Below are 13726 nucleotides of genomic sequence, written 5' to 3'. Positions count from 1 at the left end.
CAGAACAGTCATCTTCTGGCCCAGAGTAAACTTTCGGGCTTCCTTTGTATTTAGTATCACAGCCGCAACCGCCCGCAGGCATCCAGGCCAACCTTTTGCAGTCGTGTCTAACTGCTTAGAGAGATAGGCAACTGCCCGTCGAGACGGGCCCAGGTTTTGTGCTAATAGTCCCAGGGCAATGCCCTGCTTCTCATGGGAGTAAAGAAGAAACGGCTTACTCGCATCTCGGAGTCCTAAGGCCGGGGCCGACATCAAAGCCTTTTTCAGTAGCTCAAAGGCTCGTTCGGTCTCCTTATTCCACTCCACGTGTTTCTGCTCAGTGGCTGTCAACGCATACAGTGGTTTAACAAGCAATCCATAATTATCGATCCACGATCAGCACCACCCTGTCATTCCCAGAAAAGTCCATAACTCTTCTACTGTCTGAGGTCTCCCAGTTTGACATATTGCCTCTTTACGGGCCTGTCCCAAAGTTCTTTGTCCCGCACTAATTTCATAGCCCAAATAATTCACTTTGCCTTGCATTACCTGTGCCTTTTTCTTGGATACCCGGTACCCCTGAAGTCCCAGGAAATTCAACAGACTCGCCTCCCACGTCATACAATCTTTCTCTGTTTTGGTGGTGATCGGGATATCATCCACATACTGCAACAGCTTCCCCTCCTCAGACGGGGCTTCCCAGGATTCCAAGTCTTTTGCAAACCGATTGCCAAAAACGGTAGGCCTATTCTTAAATCCTTGTGGCAAGGCCGTCCAAGTGAGCTGGGTCTTTCGACCGCTCTTGGGGTTTTCCCATTCAAACGCAAGTAAGTTTTGCCTGGCTTCATGGAGAGGGAGGCAAACGAAAGCATCCTTCAAATCTAAAACACTAAACCAAGTCAATTCAGGTGTTAGTACGCTTAACAGGGTATATGGGTTGGCCGCTACCGGGTAAAGATCTTCAGTTATCTTATTCACTGCCCGTAAGTCTTGGGCCACCCGATATGACCCATCGGGCTTCCGAACAGGTAATATAGGGGGATTGAATTCAGACTCACACTCTTTTAATAGTCTCAACTACAAAAATTTTTCTATCACCGGCCGGATTCCTTCTCTGTCTTCCTTCTTTAGGAGATATTGTTTAATTCTTACCGGCTTTTGGCCTTCCTTGATCCTAACTTCAACAGGTGGAGCACTTTTTGCTCTTCCAGGTGCATCGGTAGGCCATACCCCCAGGTACACTTGCTTTAAGATGTCCTCATTAATGCTTTCTTCTAGGGGGAGACTGGTTAAGGTTAGGCTCAATATTTGAATATTTTGCTGATCTTTTACCTCCAGAGTAATTTCTCCCTTCTTGAACACAATTTTTGCTCCCAATGGTTCCAACAAGTCCCTTCCCAAAAGTGCCTTTGGGGAGTTGGGCATATATAAAAATTTATGAATGCCCCACTGTTTTCCTAATTTATATTCTAAAGGTTTACAAAATTATGCCTTTTCACTTTGGCCAGTCGCTCCTTTCGCCGTGACATAATCATTTCCCAGGGGCATCAAAGCCTGATTCAAAACCGAGTATGTTGCTCCTGTATCTACCAAAAATTCTACCTCTTGGTGTGTTTTCCCTAGCTTAATTATAACCAGTGGATCCGCTAGGGTAGATTCCCCAGGTTCTCGTCAGTCTCCCTTCACAGAGGCTACCGTTCTTCCTGTTTGAGCCCTCTGATGCTCCTTGTTCCTTGGGCATTCCCTTTTCCAATGACTGAATTTCTTACACAAAGCGCATTGATCCTTGCCCAGTCGGGGCAAGTCTCGTCTAGGCCCTCTTCCTCTTTCTTCCCGAATAACAGCCATTAATTTCCTTTGCCCTTGCCTATATCCTTCTTCTCTGTTACTAAACACCCTCTGTGCTTTTGTGGTACAGAAGAGAGATGTAGCAAGAAAGGAAAAAAAGGAAGGGAGGGAGAACAAAGGGAGAGAGACACAAAGACTGGAAGAAGAACAAAGGGATGACAGAGGAAAAAAAATAATGATAGGCTACAGGACAGAGATGGAGGAGTTCAACGAAGACACAGGGAGCATGACAGAACGAGAGTGAGAAACAAGGGACAGAACAGGACAGCACTGGAGGAAAAAACAACTGTGATTGACAGGCTGTGAGAGAGATATGGAGGAAGAGAGAAAAGAGAAGGGACAGCTAGCTGGAGAGGGGGATACAGTTAGAAAGGATGGAAGAGGGAAGGGAACAGAGAGAAATACAGAAAAGATCGCAAGAGGAAGCCGGGCAGAGGGACAGCAATAGAAGAAAAGAGGGACAGGGATCTGGACAGATGGAGAAAAAAGCAAGAGGAACAGATACAACATGATACGATGGGACAGGAAATAACACAGAGCAAGAGATGATAATAATGACAAGAGATAGAGAGAGACTATGGAAAACACAGGAGGATGGGCAGGGGGGAGAGAGAGATTAGGACCCCTGCAGAGAGAGAGAAGGCATGAATGAAAAGAGTAGGGAGCACCACAAAGGGTCAGAGAAAGAGAAGAACAGGAAGGACAATGGGGACAGTGAGATACCGAATAAACCCCACACACACATATTATAAACATCTTATCCAGTAATCAAGCCCATTTCAGAGTTATACAGTACCTCAGCCACTTTGAGAAAAGTAACACATTGACCGAGCCCTATTCGGCAGCACACAGAACCCGAGCAAATTTCAAACTTACACGATGCCCAAGCACATTTCGGCGCCACACCGCACCCAAGCCCCTATCACAGTTATAGATCTACAGAACCAATTTCAAAGTTGTGCAATCACTAGAGCCAGGAATGCACCCCCTTTCCATTAACTCAGCAGCAACTACATTTACCTCAAGGTATCTACAACTCGCCCTTGGATGCCTAATTCCAACAGACACTTTCACTTACTTCAACAGCTAAGTTTACCTATGGACACATGCTTCGCTCTGCACTTGCCTTTCTGATTGCCATTAGTACTGTGATTCTCACAGCGAGACCTAATTACCTTTTTTTCATTTTTGTTGTTAGTGCTTCATTTGGTCCATTACTCATTCCACATACTTTCAGCTATGTCAGTATTTAAAGTCCAATTCTACAACCTTCTTTTTCTACAATATATAGAAAAGACTTTACGGCCTCACTCGTCAAATATTTGACACTATTAGTTCTAGTCGTCTTTTAATCCTTATTTTTACAAATACATGTAAACTCCAAAAATCTAGCATTACCTTAAGAAGAAATGCTGCTATTCAGTACCTGCAATTCTCTACGGAGTGGTCTTTTCCACATTCCTTGTTCCCATTACATCCATCGCTGCACATCCAGAAGCTTTACTCCCTGAGGTGATATTAGCTGCACGATCCCCGTTCCCGGGCAGCAAACAAGGGAGCTCTGCTCATCTTGACAGACCGTCCACTTCCACACTTCGACAGAAAACCAGAAATTGAAAAATATCATTACATCACAAGCTACAAAGAGCAACCAAATATTTTACAAACCTACCACAGACAAATACAATCACACTCACGCACTTCACAACCCTGGCCTACTCCACGCTGGCCATCTAGTCCAACTCCCCCCACCCTTCGCCCACAAAATCCTCAACTGTCTTCCAAACACCGTCCACCGAACAACATATTTCCCTGTGCTGACTGGCAATTACCAGGTTCCAGGGGAGCATTCCAGAGGAACGCCACTCCTGGGAGCCTTGGAAAAAATCACCCTGCCTGTGAAAACCCAGGCCCGAGCCGAACCCCTGTCCAAACATTGGCGATCAACATTGCCTCATGGAGCAGCTGGGACCAGGGAAAAAAAACACTCCGGGGCAGGGGAGGACACACCAAAAACCAACCCAGATCCCAGCTAGGCTTTTTTATTCTAAGTTTTGGGGTTTTTTTCCTAATTCCCTGAAAAACATCTCAGCTCTACATCCTGAAAGGAAAAAAAAACCCAAAATGTATAAGCCACAGAACCCTACAAGGTTAGACACATTCACAACACACCACTCATTCAGACGACATGCATGCCAGCCCTCACTCTCAACTCATCCATCCTACCGCCCACGGGCCTCGAGAGGACGACACCCCGTGCCTGCGGCAGCAGAGGCCTCAAAAATTGCCCTACCTGCAGAAACCCAGGCCCCAGCCCAACCTCCTTCCAACCTCCCCACAAACTGCCCTTCCGTTACACCAATGTTTCAACACGCACCATCATCTCCACCATCCACTCATGTTCAACCCGATACTGAGCTTTCACAGTACCACATGTCACAGTCCAACCTCCGTAGCAGCCACGTCACCTAAATGCAAGGTTCCTTCAAGCGCCTCTCGTGCCCTGTCATCACCTGCAAAAACAACACACAAAGCTTGTCAACAGACACTTCATCCTCGAGAGAGAAGTTAAGTCCTCCACCGCTCCCCTACCCTGCTTCCCACCTATTCCAAAAATAACACATCCTCACAGCCAGTGTCCTCCATGGCACTTGAAAAAAAAACAGAGCATCACAAACACAGAGCTCTCCCAAAGTTACCGATCGCTCCAAGACCCATCACGCTGCTACTCAGACCTCAAGGCCTTGACCAGTTCTAAAGACTTGCCACAAAGCGTCCGCATAAACAAGATGAACACCATTGCCCAGTTCCTGCCTTACTCAATGCTAGTTCACAGTCCAATTGCGATCCCCTCAACTCTTTGCATGCAAAGAGCCCAAAGTCATTAAACATTCTATGCTGCCTCTACAATGCCATACAAGACACACACGAACGTAGAGCCATGTAATTCACATGCAAATGTAATGCCATACAAGGCAGTACTCTTACCTCGGTCAAGGCAAAACAACTCAGAGCACTGCCATACCAGACAAAACGGAACAGGGCCAATGCAAGAGACTCTCACGTGACAGTCAATACAAGTACAAACCAAAACAATACAAAACCAATACAGAACCGCAGAAGGCAAGGCAGTCTCAGGTGGCAATCAATACAAGTACAGAGCACTGCAATACAAAACACAATGCAGGGCCAGGCAATGCGAGACAGTCTCACATGACAGTCGATACAAATACACAACAAAACAACACAAGGCAAAGGCAAATACAGACCAATACAATGCAAGAAAACTGCAAAACACAGCAAAGCAAAGCAGTCTCATAGAGCCACCGGACGCATCTTCCTTCCAACTCCACTCACGGACCCACCTCCTTACAGCGCTCTGCTGCCTTTCCCCATCGCTCTGTGGGACGCATCCTGTCCCTCCACATCTGAAAAACAAACACCCCACAAACATATTGAACGAGTCACCTGGATGCAGAGCAAGAGCTTCACAACTCCAGAGGTCTTGATTCCATCTACAAAGTCCATCTGGAGTCCAGCTACAGCCTGTCATTTAAAAAAAAAACCAAAACAAAACGAAGAAACAAAAACAACAAAAAAAAAACACTCCCCCCCCACGCCCCCACTGTAGGGTTCAATTATATGGAACTTAGTTACTGGACCTGAAAGTAGCTCATGGTTGCAAGAGCGTTCCAGACACCTTTGGAAGGCCCTGAACAGAACAAACAAGAAGATAGAAGAAGAAAGATCCCAATTAGAAAAACACAGGTGCACATTCCACGATAAAGGGAACTTGGCACAACTGACCTCAATTCAGGGGCTTATCTCGACCGATTGGATTAAGACAAGTTTTGCATGCTCTAACATCGCCAATTATATCCTGTGTGTATGTGCATGTACAGAGCGAGTATAACTAACTGTATCTCTAGGTTTATACGTGTGGACAGTATCGATGTAACCAATCACCGCTTACGCTTGTGCGCGTGGACACAACATGCTTGCGTGCAGCAGCCAATCAAAGCTTCTAAACAACTCAGAGAATTGTATAAGAATGATCAGCTAAGCTCAATAAAGGGGCGACTTTAATCATCATACGGGTGTTCTATCGTCCGGGCCCCGCATGGAGTAACCCTAAATCCTACATCCCACCAACCAGAAAAAAAAAAACCCAGAGCCAAACTTGGAGCCCATCACGTGCAAGTCTTAACACCTTGGAGAGTCAAATCCGCTTCACTGCCCCTCAACAGCCCCTGCCACACGGCTCCAATCGTCGCCGTGAAACACTATCGGCACGGCTGTCCGCGCAGCCCGCTGATGGCTACTCGAGCCCAGATGACTGTACAACCCTCGCCTAAACGGTCTAGGCACATCAACGTTTCACCCGTAGACTCTTATCGCTGTTCCACCTACCCCTGACTCTACATCCCCGGGCAGAGCAGCTCCAAGCCAAGCACACCGTGTGCAGAACGTTACCACGCGGAACGCTACCAACGAGGTGATTCAAAGAGAGAGAAAACTCTCGGCAAGAAGAATGACCCCCGGGCGGGAGGCGCCGTCAGGCAAGATGACCTACGGGGCCGCAACCGCGAGGCCAGGAGGCTCCACGGCAGACCCAGAGAAGTCAAACGGAACGGCCCGTTACAAGACAGCACTGTCAAAGCCCAGACGACAGATGTGCCAGAAGCCTGGCATCGAGACCTAAGGATGTCAGGATGCGGGGAAGAAGTCCCAGTCCGAGAAAACGGACGGCTAGAGAGCAGAGCTGCCGATGCAGCCCGAAAAAATGCTGCCATAGAGCACCGACCGGAACCCGCCGAGACCGATCCATGCTTTAGAGCTCCGAGCACAAGAAAAGAAGCACCCGATTGGCACCGGGCCGATGAGCAAGAGCGTTCGAAACCCTAGGGACAGCACCCGAAGCGCATGCCTCGCTCCTCTGGCGCAAAGCGCGACAAGGACATCGAGACCCGAGGAAGGTCTAGGCGCACAAGACAGACTACACAAACTACACGCCACCACGGACACGGGCTGGAACTGCCCGGTCCGGCACACACGGGTCTCGTGCTGAAAAGCAACCCGCCCCCTTCGCCTGCGCAAAGGCGACTGCTTTGGGACAGCCCTCTCTCCTGCACTAACTTGAAAACTCCTCCCTGCAAGTCCCAGCTTTGTCCCTTCCTCCCAGCCTGGTCCCTCAACTTAGCTTTCAGAGGGCCGAGGGTCCAAATCCAGCCTCCACAAAACCACACGGGCTAACTGGGATGTGCCTCAAGGGGACACATTGCTCTTCAACATCTGCAATGAAAAAAACACAAACAAAACAGAAACGGGAGTAGGCATCCCGCTGGCCAACGCCAACTACTTCCCCAACTCCCCCCTACTCACGAGTGCCACTGTGTTCGCTTCCCCGCTCATTCCAGACTCAGACCCTGCAGCCGTCGTCACTCGTGGTACCTAAGGTACTGAGAGAAACCACGTTAGCGTGGCACTCATGAGAAGCCATCGGTCCCACGCTCCTCCTCGCTAATCCACAGCTCACCTCAAACGCTCATCCAGTTCAAAGACAGCCCACACAGCACCTCCACAACAGAAGGTAAACGCTGAACCGAGCAGCCCCATAATACTTTGCTATTCAACACCGACCCGGCCGATGACCGCCTCACCTTCTCGGACCGCTCACCGGCCTGCAGCTTTTCGGGAGACCTTATAGCAGACTTCACAGTGCGTAAAGGGTGCCTATAAGAAACCTGTAGAGGGACTTTTTACAAGGGTGTACAGCCATAGGACAAGGCGGTAACGGCTTTAGTCCTAAAGAGGGTACGTTTAGTTTAGGCATTAGGAAGACGTTTCTCACTAGGGGTGGCGAGGCACTGGAACGTGTTGCCCAGAGAACCTGCGGATGCTCCCTCCCTGGAAGCATTCAAGGCCAAGTCAAATGGGGCTTTTAGCAACCTGGTCTCGCAGAAGGTGTCTCTGGGGGACTTGGAACTAGAGGATCTTTATGGTGCCTTCCAACCCAAACCATTCTATGATGCTATGACATTCAAATCCAACTGCAAAACTCCTTTGAGAAGGGCTGGTGAACCCTCCTCCCTTTCTCCAGCAGTCCCAAAACTTAAGAAACCCCTTTTCTTCTCCTCAACTGTCAGGAAAGGAACCCCACTGCTTCCTGACACCTCCTGCCCTCAATTTGCAACCCTGAACCCCCTTCAGTGGCTACTCCTCAGGAGCCGCTCTTCTGAGCCACATCCCAAATTCTGGGGGCACCACCTAACCTACAGCTCCCCGGAGACTCCGAGCTCTGCTCCATGCCCACAAAATAAAGTCAAGTCCCAAGGCTTGTAATCTACGAGGGGCCTGCCACCAGCTGCAAAGACTCTAGGGACAACGTGGCATTCTGTGGGCAATGAGGAAAGGCATCCCAAACCCTGAAGGGCACTGTGCCTCACGGCCCTTCTGCTTTCTTCAGAAATACTAAAACTCCATATACAAATACATACAAGATGCTCACCCTAACCCCTGCTAAACAATATCACCATCGGTCTCGTTAAGAGAGATATCAACAACTTAGCAGAATTGGTGAAAAAAACAACGTTCCTTCTTCAATAAAGTTGGGAATTTGAGGAAAACACAATGCATGAAGAATAAAAAAAAAAAAAAACACCACACCAAAAAAAATAAACCCAAAAACCAAAACCAATGCATACTATTAAACCATCTTTCTCCCCCTGAACTGATGCAGAGACTGACACTAGGCCTAGTAGATGTAGAAATAGAACGTATGTTTAGACTCAGTGTGTTGCTAAATAAAAGACTCAGGAATTTGTTAGAAGGTTAACAACTGCCTCCGTAAGTTGGTTTACGTAGACAAGCCAAGGACATAAAGCACAGGATTCCCATGTCTGTAATGTAAGACAAAATAACATGCCCTCTTTGAGGAGGTATTCTGTTTGATAAGAAAATATGTTGTCTCTTGTGATGACTGAGCCAAAAGCTAGGTGATAAGCAGAGAAGTTGTTTGTGGGGCCCAGAAGGGGATCGTACTGCGCAAACTCATACAACAAAGTCCAAACAGCGGACAAGTGAGGAAGACTATGGAAGACCACCAGAGGACTCCAGAAGACCACCGAAGACCTTCAACACGCATGCGTAAAGGACATTTACATATGCTAATGACTTCTCCGAAAAATCAATGAATATGTATATTATTTCTCAATAATTTTATGAATATGTAAGACATGTATTTAACCTATAGAATTAGTCCCAGCCAGGAAGCACGTTTGGAGGAGCGATCCCCCGTGCTTCCAGCACTACAATAAAGAATACTTAACTCCATCGCCGAATCCTCATTTCGAGAAACAGAACACTCAAAACAAAATTACTGACCTGAAAAAAAGAAAGTTGGGGGGGGAAAGGCTGCATACAAGTGTGTCGTGGTTTCAGCCCAGCCAGTAACAAAGGACCAAGCAGCCGCTCGCTCACTCCTGCCCCCCTCCGGTGGGATAGGGAGGAGACAGAGGGGAGAAAAGGGAAAAAAAAAAAAAATGGAGCCTTGAGGGTTGAGATAAAGACAGTTTACTGGGACAACACAAAACAAAATTGCAACAACAACAACAACAACAACAACAACAACAACGGTACTAACGAAAGACTAAACAAAAAGAGTGATGCACAGTGCAACTGCTCACCACCCGGAACCCGACGCTCCGCCACTTCCCCCACCGAAAGTCGAGCGCTCCACCCGGCCCGCTCCCCATTTCTATGCTGAGCATGATGTCACATGGTATGGAATAGCTCCTTGGCTAGTTCAGGTCAGCTGCCCCAGCTATGCCCCCCACATCCCAGGTTCCTGTAAAAATTAACTCTATCCCAGCTGAATCCAGGACAAAGTGTTACTTTCTACCACACATGCTGCTGAACCTTGACTGGTCCTGAAGCTCTTACCTCAGGCAGACACCTCTTCCCAAAGGGCTGAGCCAGCTCAAAAGCTGCAAAGCACTCAAGGAAGAGCTGAGCACCAACACCAGAGAAACCTAGGAGCACAATGAGCTCCCTTAGCAGAGGCTGTGGCTCAAATAGCCCCGAGCCTCTGCCCACCACCCTTAGCACAATCCCCTGGGAAAGGGGAAGGGCAAACCACCAGCAGTTATAAAGTCAGCTGGAGGAGCAGCAGAGCAGCAGCACTGTCCTCACCTGCTTTAAATTTACAGCAAATAAGACACTGAACAGAGAAAGTAACCCACCCACCCACCCCCCCGGAAATGACACTACTTGCTCCTGTGCTACAGCTACACCTATTGCATCAGCAATGGGACCAGGTAGGGAATTCAACTTAATTTGTCTGGGGTGTAGACAGAAAATGATAGATGCCCTTCCAAACTAGGTAGGAAACTCGCTCATTAAATGCAATGACATTGTTGTTATCAAAATTGATGGGCTTCAGTTTCCTATAAAAAAGCCAAAACGCTCTGGGGTTACGCTTCATTTCTAGCAAGGCTGTGCATACCACCTTACTTCTACCAGAACTACCTTCTGGACAGGAATGAATCAAAGAGCAGAATTCGATCCCTTAAGAATTCCATCTCCAAAATATCTCTGGGTTGCAAAACAAATTCTTTACTGTGAATAGCCAATGATGCAATGTCCCCCTGAGCATGTCTCCAGCTGACTCCCTTAACAGAGGTATGTCCTGGGTTCAGCTAGGATAGAGTTAATTTTTACAGGAACCTGGGAGGTGGGGGCATAGCCAGGGCAGCTGATCTGACCTGGCCAAGGAGCTATTCCATACCATGTGACATCATGCTCAGTATAGAAATGGGGAGTGGGCCAGAGGGTGCTCTCTCTTTTTGGTGGGGGAAGTGGCAGAGTGTCAGGTGCCGGGTGGTGAGCAGTTGCACTGTGCATCACTCTTTTTGTATACTTTTTCATTAGTACCGTCGTTGTTGTTGTAATTTTTTCTTTGTGTTTGTCCCAGTAAACCGCCTTTATCTCAACCCTTGAGGTTCCAGTTTCTTTTTCTTTTCTCTCCTCCGTCTCCTCCCCATCCCACAGGAGGGGGGCGGAGGAGTGAGCGAGCGGCTGCGTGGTCCTTTGTTACCGGCTGGGCTGAAACCACGACAGTCCTTTTTTGGCGCCCAATGTGGGGCACGAAGGGTTGAGATAACGACAGATCTGGCCAGAGCGTGTTGAAACAAATTTGCCAAACGCATTTCTTAGATAAATAGATGTTAGTCACAATGTTGTTTCATTTGTTTACATGGTGGCATTTTGTAAGCTCTTATATGCTCTATGTATTGCCTGTAGTTGCGTATCTCATCTCTGGGAGAGTGATTGGGATTATCATTTTGCTGTACTGGGCAATGTCGACTTATGAAATGATTACATCACTGGTCATGAGGTTAAGCTGGTATCTGTATGAGGCAGTGATATCATTTCCATACTTCGGGCACATTCTGTCGGATTTTATTGGTAATTACACCCAATCCATGGGGAAATTAGGGGGGGATACCTCCCCCCGTCCGTTCACCTCCCTTTTCTCCTTCCGACTAATTACAACAGCTTTTGAGAATTTTGAATATCCTTGGGATGCGCAAGCCAGTGTGCTGTTAGTGCTATGCCTCCTGAATATGTTTCATGTCTTCTTTAGGGCTACAAAAAGGCTCTTTAAGAGTACCACTCTGAGATCTCCCCCAAAGCTGGATACTCATGGGTGGCACGGCATGTGGGAGGATGTGGGCAGTTACCTAGAGAACTTCTCACCGCCAGTGACTTGGAAGTTCACTCCCGAACAACTACAGAACCCTCATGAAGTGATAGAATATTTGAAAGAAAAATGCTGTGGCTATCCCAGAGACGCACAACTCACTACATTGTGCTGGGCCCTGGCCAGTATCTACCAAACACTGCTTGATACTAGGCAGCACCCTCAGGGAGAAAAGATGGAAAACAGGACAACAGGCACCGTGGCTACCCCAACCCCGACAACAGGCACCGCGGCTAAACCAGAGAACCAACCTGTGCCAGTATCAGTCGCCCCTGTACAGAAAAAGAAACACACAAAGACATCAGTTCGCTTAGCGAAAGATGAAGATGAACCAGGGTCATCGCGAGAACAGGAGGAAGAGGCAGAACCTGAAATAATTACCCCATCTCTATCCATGAGTGAGTTGCGTGACATGCGAAAAGATTTTAGCCGCCACCCAGGTGAGCGCATTGTTACCTGGCTGCTCCGATGCTGGGATAGTGGGGCTAGTAGTGTGGAATTAGAGGGTAAGGAAGCTAAGCAGTTGGGATCTCTGTCTAGGGAAGGAGGCATCGACAAGGCAATTGGGAGAAAAACACAAGTCCTCAGCCTCTGGAGGCGACTTCTGTTAGGTGTAAAGGAAAGATACCCCTTCAGGGATGAAGTTACATGTCACCAAGGCAAGTGGACCACCATGGAGAGAGATATCCAGTACCTGAGAGAATTAGCCGTGCTGGAGGTGATTTATAATGATCCAGAAAATGCGCAGTCACCCACAGGTCCAGATGAAGTCCAATGCACACAACCCATGTGGCAGAAGTTTCTACGAAGTGCACCACCAACCTATGCCAACTCATTGGCAGTAATGTCCTGGAAAGAAGGCTATGGACAAACGGTGGATGAATTGGCTGTCCAACTCCGGCAATACAAAGGAAGTCTCTCTTCCTCCCTATGGGCCTGTGTCTCAGCTGTAGAGGGGTTGTCCCGAGAGTTCCAGCAATTCAAAGTGGATCTGTCCTCCTCCTCACCTGTACAGGCCCACATCACAGTTATTGGGAGTAAGCATTCCTCTGCCCAAGAGAGAGGAGAGAGAAAGTACACACGACGGGCTAACCTGTGGTTTTACCTGCGTGACAATGGAGAGGACATGAGGAAGTGGGATGGAAAACCTACCTCAGTCTTGGATGCACGGGTACAGGAGTTGCGAGAAAAAGCAACCAGAAAAGAGAATTCTTCTTGGAAAACTGCTGCTCCAGTTTCCTGTGAGCAGTCCCCCAGACACAGCAGACGGGCTGATCTCATTTCTGATCCCCTTGTAGGGATTTCTGATTCACGTGTGCAGAAAGTAACAGATATTCTAACCAGGATTAGAGGGGCCCTGCCTCCAGCCAGGTGGAGGAGAGGGACAACCGAGTCTACTGGACAGTGTGGATTCGATGGCCCGGCACATCAGACCCACAGGAATATAAGGCTCTAGTGGACACTGGTGCACAATGTACCCTAATGCCATCAAGTTATAAAGGGGCAGAACCCATCTGTATCTCTGGTGTGACAGGGGGATCCCAAGAGCTAACCATATTGGAAGCTGAAATGAGTCTAACCAGGAATGAGTGGCATAAACACCCCATTGCGACTGGCCTGGAGGCCCCGTGCATCCTTGGTATAGATTATCTCAGGAGGGGGTATTTCAAGGACCCAAAAGGGTACCATTGGGCCTTTGGTATAGCTGCATTGGAGACGGAGGAGATTGAACAGCTGTCTACCCTGCCGGGTCTCTCCCAAGACCCTTCGGTTGTGGGGTTGCTGAAGGTTGAAGAACAACAGGTGCCAATTGCTACCACGATGGTGCACCGATGGCAATATCGCACCAACCGAGACTCCCTGATCCCCATCCATAAGCTGATTTGCCAATTGGAGAGCCAAGGAGTGATCAGCAAGACTCACTCACCCTTTAGTAGTCCCATATGGCCCGTTCGGAAATCCAGTGGGGAATGGAGACTAACAGTAGATTATCGTGGGCTGAATGAAGTCACGCCACCGCTGAGCGCTGCTGTACCAGATATGTTAGAGCTTCAATATGGACTGGAATCAAAGGCAGCTAAGTGGTATGCCACAATTGACATTGCTAATGCATTTTTCTCCATTCCTTTGGCAGCGGAG

This window comes from Accipiter gentilis, chromosome 29 (genome assembly GCF_929443795.1).
Source record: "Accipiter gentilis chromosome 29, bAccGen1.1, whole genome shotgun sequence".
NCBI lineage: Eukaryota > Metazoa > Chordata > Aves > Accipitriformes > Accipitridae > Astur > Astur gentilis.
Note: the sequence above shows the minus strand (reverse complement) of the source record.